The sequence below is a fragment of the Papaver somniferum genome, chromosome 9 (genome assembly GCF_003573695.1).
Source record: "Papaver somniferum cultivar HN1 chromosome 9, ASM357369v1, whole genome shotgun sequence".
In the NCBI taxonomy this organism is placed as follows: Eukaryota; Viridiplantae; Streptophyta; class Magnoliopsida; order Ranunculales; family Papaveraceae; genus Papaver; species Papaver somniferum.
Window position 1 is genome coordinate 187649927 of NC_039366.1, and position 8615 is coordinate 187658541.

Below are 8615 nucleotides of genomic sequence, written 5' to 3' on the forward strand. Positions count from 1 at the left end.
AGCAGAGACACTGAGCTTGAGTTTCAAAGCTCCAAAGCGTGAAGTGGATAAGCCCTTTGTAAAAATGTCTGCAATTTGGTCCCGAGTTGATAAGAATTTGACATCCAAAGCCCTAGCAGCAACCAATTCACGAACAAAGTGGAAAGCAATTTCAATATGTTTCATACGATTATGGAAAATAGGATTAGCAGTCAGATAAGTGGCACCCATGTTGTCACACCACATAACTGGAATTCTTGGTGAGTGAAAAAATAGTTCAGATAAGAGATTGTACCCAAATCAACTCAGAAGTTGCATCTGCCAATGCCCTATATTCTGCCTCTTTACTGGATCGGGAAACAAACTTTTGCTTTCTAGAACACCATGAAATCAAGTTAGGACCCATGTAAATAGCCATGCCACTAGTAGAGCGCCTATCTGCCAAGTCACCTGTCCAGTCAGCATCTGAGAAGGCCTGTAGTTGAAGAGAAGATGACCTCTTGAATTGCAAACCATAAGAAAGTGTGCCATTCAAATATCTAAGAATGCGCTTGACAGCAGTCCAATCTGATTCAAACGGATGTTGCATAGTCTGACAGGCTTTATTGACTGCAAATGATATGTCAGGTCGAGCGATTATGGCATATTGTAAAGCTCCCATTGTGCTTCTATAGAGAAGAGGATCATCAAAAGGAGGTGAATGAGAAGTATGTGTAACTTTGAAAAATGGTGTACTGCAGGGTTGTGCTGATTTTATTTTGGTCTTAACCAAAAGATTAGTGATGTATTGCTCTTGAGATAACATAACACCTGCAGAGTTTGATGTAGCTTGAATGCCTAGAAAGAAATGAAGAGGGCTCAAGTCCTTGATAGCAAATTATTTTCCCAAGTCAAGAATGAGTTGATTGACTGGTGAAGGATTACGGCCTGTGACCAAAAATATCATCTACATAGATGACAAAGTAAATAGCAGCAGAAGTAGTTACCTTGTAGAAAAGAGAAGTATCAGTTTTGGATGCAAAAAAGCCAGATTTAAACAAAAATTGACTAAGTCTATCAAACCAAGCTCTAGGGGCTTGCTTTAATCCATAGAGAGACCTCTTGAGCTTGCACACATGATTAGGCATTAGCTTATCAATAGACCCTGGAGGCTGAACCATAAAAACATCTATGCTAAATGACCATGAAGAAATGCATTTTTAACATTCAATTGCCTGATTTTCCATCCTTTGTAAAGTGAGATAGAAAGAATCATTCCAACTGTAGTAGGTTTAACCACAGGGTTGAAAGTGTCCTGATGATAAATTCCTTCAATATGATTATACCCTTTGGCAACCAATCTTGTTATGCTGGAATCTGCTTTTCTCTTCATTCTAAAAATCCACTTGCATCCAATGACATTGTGTCCACCCATAGCTTGTACTAGCTGCCATGTGCCATTTTGTAACAGTGCATTGATCTCTTCATCCATGGCATCTCTCCACCTAGGATCCTTACAAGCTTCAGTGTAGCATGTAGGAACAGTAATATCTTCACAGACAGATTGCACCTCTGAAGCATATACTTTTGGTTTAAAAATTCCCTTCTTGCCTCTTGTGGTCATGGAATGATCATTAACTGTAGGTACTGAAGAAGTGGGTGATGACATAGTTGGTGGGATTGATGAAGTGGGTGGTGACATAGTTGATGGGAGTGAGGAAGAGGTTGTAGGTAAATCAGAGATACAAGTGGTGTCAGCATCATTAGAAATTTTGGAAGGAAGTGAAGAGGATGAAATTGACATTGTTGGCAGGGATGAATTTGTAGACTGCATATGGTTAATAAGAGTTGCATGTGGAAAATCATTTTCATCAAATTTGACATCTCTAGAAATGATAATTTTGTTGGTGAATGGTCATGGAATGATCATTAACTGTAGGTACTGAAGAAGTGGGTGATGACATAGTTGGTGGGATTGATGAAGTGGGTGGTGACATAGTTGATGGGAGTGAGGAAGAGGCAGTAGGTAAATCAGAGATACAAGTGGTGTCAGCATCATTATAAATTTTGGAAGGAAGTGAAGAGGATGAAATTGACATTGTTGGCAGGGATGAATTTGTAGACTGCATATGGTTAATAAGAGTTGCATATGGAAAATCATTTTCATCAAATTTGACATCTCTAGAAATGATAATTTTGTTGGTGAATGGATTAAGGCATCTGTAACCCTTGTGCAATGTGTTGTAACCTAGAAAAATACATTTGACAGATCTAGGTTGAAGTTTGTGAGCATTGAATGGTCTAAGACAAGGATAGCAAGCACAACCAAAAATGTGTAGAAAAGTGTAATCAGGTTGAAGATGAAATAAGTATTCAAGAGGAGATAAATGGTTCAAATTTTGTGTGGGTATCCTATTGATAAGAAAATTGGTTGTTTCAAAGGCATAAGACCAATAAGACAATGGCAGAGAAGCATGGGAAAAGAGGGCCAAACCAGTTTCAACAATGTGCCTATGCTTCCTTTTTGCAGTTCCATTTTGTGCATGAGCATGGGGCATGACACTCTATGGCCAATTCCACAATTATCCAAATAGGTAGAGACATTTATGTATTCTCCTCCCCAATCTGACTGAACAAACTTAATTCTTCTGGAAAATATATTCTCAACATGACTTTTAAATTTCATAAATGTAGATAACACTTCAGATTTATAAGCTAATGGATATATCCATGTGAATCTACTATAAGCATCATAAATGTAGATAACACTTCAGATTTATAAGCTAATGGACCACACAAGTTTTCATGACTAACAGAAGGAAATGGTAATGCATGACCTTTAGCTTGTTGACAGGCAGTGCATATTGAAGTTGACAAATGATCAGCAATAACTCCATCAACAGAAGATAATATGTGCTTCAAAGTCTTGTATGCAGGATGTCCTAATTTATTGTGTCATTAAGTAGTTGTATAAGTACCAGAAGTAAAAGCTTGTTTGAGATCATCAACTGTAAAATCCAAATGGTAGAGTCCATCTTTAACAGGGCCAGTGAGCAGAGTATGACGGGTATCAAAAGCCTTCACCAGAAATTTGTCATGATGAAATTCAAAATAACAATTATTCTCCTTAGTAAATTGTTGTACTGAAATCAAATTCTTTGTAATTGAAGGAACATGTAGTACATTAGAGATAGTAAATGTAGGAGTGCCATTCTGAAAAGAAGAAGTGCCAATATGAGTTATGTGCAAACTTTAGCCATTACCAACACGCACTTGATATGATCCTTGATAAGGAGAATGAAGATTTAAGTTGGATAGATCAGAATTAATGTGGTGTGTTTCACCAGAATCAGGAACCCAGCCAGATGATGAAGCAGTATGGTCTTCAGTGTAAGTAGCATATGCCTCAGGTTCAGGTCACCAGAAATCATCATAATTTTCATAGTAAGGATCATTAGTTGTATAGTATGCAGATGTCATTGTGTTGTCAGATTGAACATATCTATATCGACAAGTTGGTGCGAAGTGTCCTGACTTATTACATATTTGACAATCAGTTGAAGGATTGAACCTCATTGGTGAGTAAAACTGGTTTTCATTGTTGAAATGACCAAATCGTCCACCACCATCAAATCTGCCACCTCTATAGCCACCACGAAAACGAGCACCATTGCGACCACCTCTAAACATATTTTCTCTTTGTGGAGAATCTCTAGAACCATAAGAAGACCAATTTGAATTGGAATGAGGGTGAAAATTTGAGTTACCTGAATACTGTGAATTGTTGCCATAAGTTGGACTGTTAAGACTGTGATTATTTTGTGCAAACGAGTGATGCTGATTATGTTGATGTGGTTGCAAAACATTCGCAGATGCAGTTGTAAGATCCACTTTAGATTCACCATTCACACGAATTTCCTCAGATAAAAGTAAACCAAGCAGCTCAGATGATGTGATAAGATTTTCATTCTTCAGTTGATGAGTAGAGATGGATGTCTTGAATGCATTGAATTCAGAAGGCAGACCTTGTAATATGTGAAACACCAGATCATCATCAGATATTGCTCGATCTATTTGATCTAATTGATGAGAAATGGATTTAGCTTTTTTGAAGTACACCAACATTGAATCTGTGTTTTTCTTCAATGTGACAAGATATGATTTCAATTGCATTAACCTTGATTTTGTAGTAGCATTGTAGTTATGTTGAAGACGAATCCAAACTTCATGAGATAAATACAATCCATAACCCGAGAATGAATTTCTTCAGCACAAGCAGAAAATAACCATGATAAAAGAGATTGATCTTGATTATTCCAATAAGTATAGACAGGATTGCGAATGAATTCAGATTCTGGATCTGAATTTTCAACATAATCAGGTCGGAGGATAGCAACAGCTCCATCTGCAGAATTTCTGCGAAAATACTTTGCTGGGAATTAATAAGATCCATCTAGAAATCTAAAGAGGTTGTAGCTTCGAAGTAATGGTATAATATGAGATGTCCATAGTGTATAATTGGTATTTGTTAATTTGGAACGGTGGTTTGAATGTTAATGCAATGTGTTTTTCAGTTTCTGGCACTGATAAATTGTTGATGGAAATACAAATTGATAAAAGGAAGGATGGATTTACTGATTGAATGAAAAAGAGATGAAGAAATTAGGGTTTATGGTGTCTGATACCATGTTGAGAGAATTACAGTCGTTTGACAATCTCTCAAAACTGGTTTTCATTTCATTATCTTTCTTATTCAATTACAGACACAGGACTTGGATATTTATTACATTTAATGATTATCGGCTACTGTATTGGCCGGTGAATCCACCAACACATAACTGACACCTCTCGGTTGCACACATGTGAACTGCACAGGTATTTGACAAGAATAAGTCAATGGTCTAACATTCTGTTAATAATTTTAATAAAACAAGGAGGAATAATGATTTTCAAGTTGTGTGTTTTCCTTTTTCTCGATAAATCTTATAAAGTTTCGTTCTTGACAAAAATAGGGATTACATGAAGTTCAAGTATATAAAGATTAAAGATCAAAATACAATTCAAAGTTAAGAAGAGTGATTTGTGAAGAAAGAGTACCAAGCAATGTGAAAATTAAAAGAATAATTTTACATCATAATCCAACCATTTTTGATAGATTTTTTTTTCTGCAGAGAAAAAGATCTTTCTCATAAAAAGAGAATAATAAATGAATAATTAAGGCGATTTGTTAGATAAACCAACTGGCAGCTTGTTTTAGTTTGATAAATGAATAATTAAGATGAGTTTGTTCTTTTCTTTTCTTTTCCTCTCTAAGTTGCGACACAGACATGACAGTAATGTACCATTCCCCTGACTTATTGTTTCAAACAGAACTGCCTATGTCGTAAAATGTTGATATTTTTCCTATTTACATAATAATTTTAAGAAAATAAAGAGGATTAACGATTTTCTAATCTTTTTTTTTTGTTCTTGTTAAATCTCATAAAATTTCATTCATGATAAAAAAAAAGTGATTAAAAATGAACTTCAAGTACATCAAGATTAAAGATAAACATGCAATATAAAGGTATTAACAAAGAGTAACTTGTGAAGAGAAGTAACGAACTACTAACAAGAGTGTCAAGCAATCCGAAGATTAAAAGAATGATTTGGGATTACAAGCCAACCGTTTTGATAGAGTTTTGTAGAAAAAGATATCAATTCATAAAAATAGAAGATATGCCTAAAGTTGTGAATCTTGATCACCACACTTGAACTTCCACCCAAAATCTCCACTAGAATCACAAAGAAACGTCATAGGAGCGTATAGAAATCTCCATATAGGAGAAACAAACAAAAGGGACAAAACACCCACAAAAAAATCATAAAAGTCTACTAAAATCAATGTGTTAGAGCATTGCTCGGTCGAACTCGCATGCGTTGCTATCTCAAGCATATTTGTCAATGTTAGTGATCAAAACTATAAGTCTTGATTTTTAGTCTACTATAGCTAAGGTCTCGGACTAGGATAGAAAGTGTAGTTGAGCTCAAGAACTCCATGGAAATCATCATACAAGACGAAGGACTACTCAAAGAACCGGTGGATCTTCATCGACTAAAAGGTATATGGAGAGTTGAACTTATCTATCACTCAAAAGTCTATTTATCTCCTATCTTGAGACAAAACTTGTTTTGTTATATAGACTTAGATTATACACATTTGCTATTTCGAGCCGAGTTTATCTCGCCTATCTATTTCTCGAAATATGTGTTGGTAAGCTTTCGCTTTAACCAAGTTCATCTTTACCTAGTGACGAAAGTCATGACAAGTTTCAATCACTTTGGAAATTGCTTACTTTGACGAAAAATAGTTTGTGAATAATAACTATAGAATTTCAACGTCCTCTAAGAATGTTCCAATGATTGAAATGAGAGTTTAGATTATATAACCATTGGAGGATATAAGCATTGTTGTGGAAACACATATATGTATAAGTCCTTATTCCTTGAACCAAAGTTTGCGAACTTTGTTGATCAAGAGAACCGGCATGGTGGCGTGAGCCAAGTACGCGAACTGGCGGAAGTTCTCGTCCCGAGAATTTCTATTGGAGTTTGTGAACTCCGTCCGGGAACTTAAGTCCGCGAACTTGAGTAGGTTATATCTAAAAACGATGTTTGTGAACTTATTCTTATATAAACTAAGGAATGCAAATGCAAACCGTGGCTATATAGTTCATGAACCGATTCGAGTGAATCAAATCGTTTTTGCTTCGATTGTGTCTTGTGTAGTTACATAAGATTTTCTTGCAATTGAACAACTCTCTAACTAATTCATTTAAGTCACTTGAACTAGTTATGGTGAAGAAGAATATGGTTGATATGAAAGTGATCATATGGCTAACCATTTGGTTGACTATTGTTGAACCAACAAATGTACAAGTTTGGGTATGGTTACACAAGCCTAGAAACATGCATTTCATTTGTGTGTAACAAGCTAGTTTTCGATTTAACAGTTGAAAGATATTAGCTTGAATCTAAATCAGGTTTTCATCTAACGGTGAATATTGAATGCTTTGTTACCAAGCTAACATTGATTGCAAACCCTGATTTGAAAGACTATATAAGGGAGAACTCTAGCAACTGGGAAACCTAATCCCCACACCTTCTGTGTGATACTAGTTGTGCTAAGCTAGAGTCGATTCTCCTTTAAACTATGGTTTCTTCTTCTAAACCAGGTTAACGACTTAAAGACTTCATTGAGATTGTAAAGCCAGAACGATACTACTTTCTCGTAGTTGTGTGATCTGATCTTTTTGTTTCTATCGTACGAGTACAATTGTAATAATTGGCTTGATATTGATATCTCCGATAGGCAAGATATAAAAGAAATCAAAACACTTCGTCTCATCGTTTGTGATTCCACAATATCTTTTTTCGCTGCATCGATTAGGATTATTGTGAGGTGATTGATAATACTAGGCTGTTCTTCGGGAATATAAGTCCGGTTTATCAATTGGTTCCTGTTCACCTTGATTTATCAAAAGACGAAACAAAACTCGTAGGTATATTCGTGGGAGACGGATTTATCTATTACCGTAGACTTTTCTGTGTGATACAGATTTGTTTATCAAAGTCTTCGACTTTGGGTCGTAACAACTCTTAGTTGTGGGTGAGATCAGCTAAGGGAATCAAGTATGTAGTATCCTGCTGGGATCAGAGACGTAGGAGCATAAATGTACCTTGGATCAGTGTGAGATTGATTGGGGTTCAACTAACAGTCCAGACCGAAGTTAATTTGGAGTAGGTTAGTGTCTGTAGCGGCTTTATACAATGTGTATTCAATCTGGACTAGGTCCCGGGGTTTTTCTGCATTTGCGGATTCCTCGTTAACAAAATTCTGGTGTCTGTGTTATTTCTTTTCCGCATTATATTTTGTTATATAATTGAAATATCACAGTTTGTGCGTTGTTCAATCAATTAGAATATCCGACCTTTTGGTTGTTGGTTTAAATTGATTGACACTTGGATATTGGTCTTTGGTACCATGCAAGTTATCTCTCTAGTATTTGATAAATACTCGCAGATTTCTATTTGCTTGAGTATATATCAAATGGAGAGATTGAGATATAAACTCTTTGATATACTTTTTATCTAGATTGCGCCTGACTGTCTAGTTGATTCTCTAGAAAGTATATTGGAGTTTGTCCATATAGATTGTTAAGCGAAATATTGGGTGTGGTTGTTGTACCCCACTTTTTCAATTGGTATCAGAGCAGGCAAACAAGTTTAAAAAACCTTACAAGTCTGTGTTTGTGGCAATCTGAGTATGAGGACAGAATCTCTGACATATACGCATACCAAGATGTCTTCTAAAGCTTTTAACTATGCCAAATGTCTTGGGAATACCTTAAAGGATTACCCCTTAGATGATTCTTCTGAATCCCGAGGTAAGAAGATTGGTTCATCTCGTGATGACATATCTCTCTCTGATGAGACATTGGGCACTATGGAAAAAGCTGAGATGAAGCTCACCAGAATCTCAAAAAACTCTACTGAGATTATTGATTTTCAGGATCAAGATCAACTTATTGATGAATTTGAAAAGTCTCTTGATCGAGAACATGAACTCCATAGCATCATTGAGTCCTTCTCTAAGAATATTGATAAACTTTTCCAAG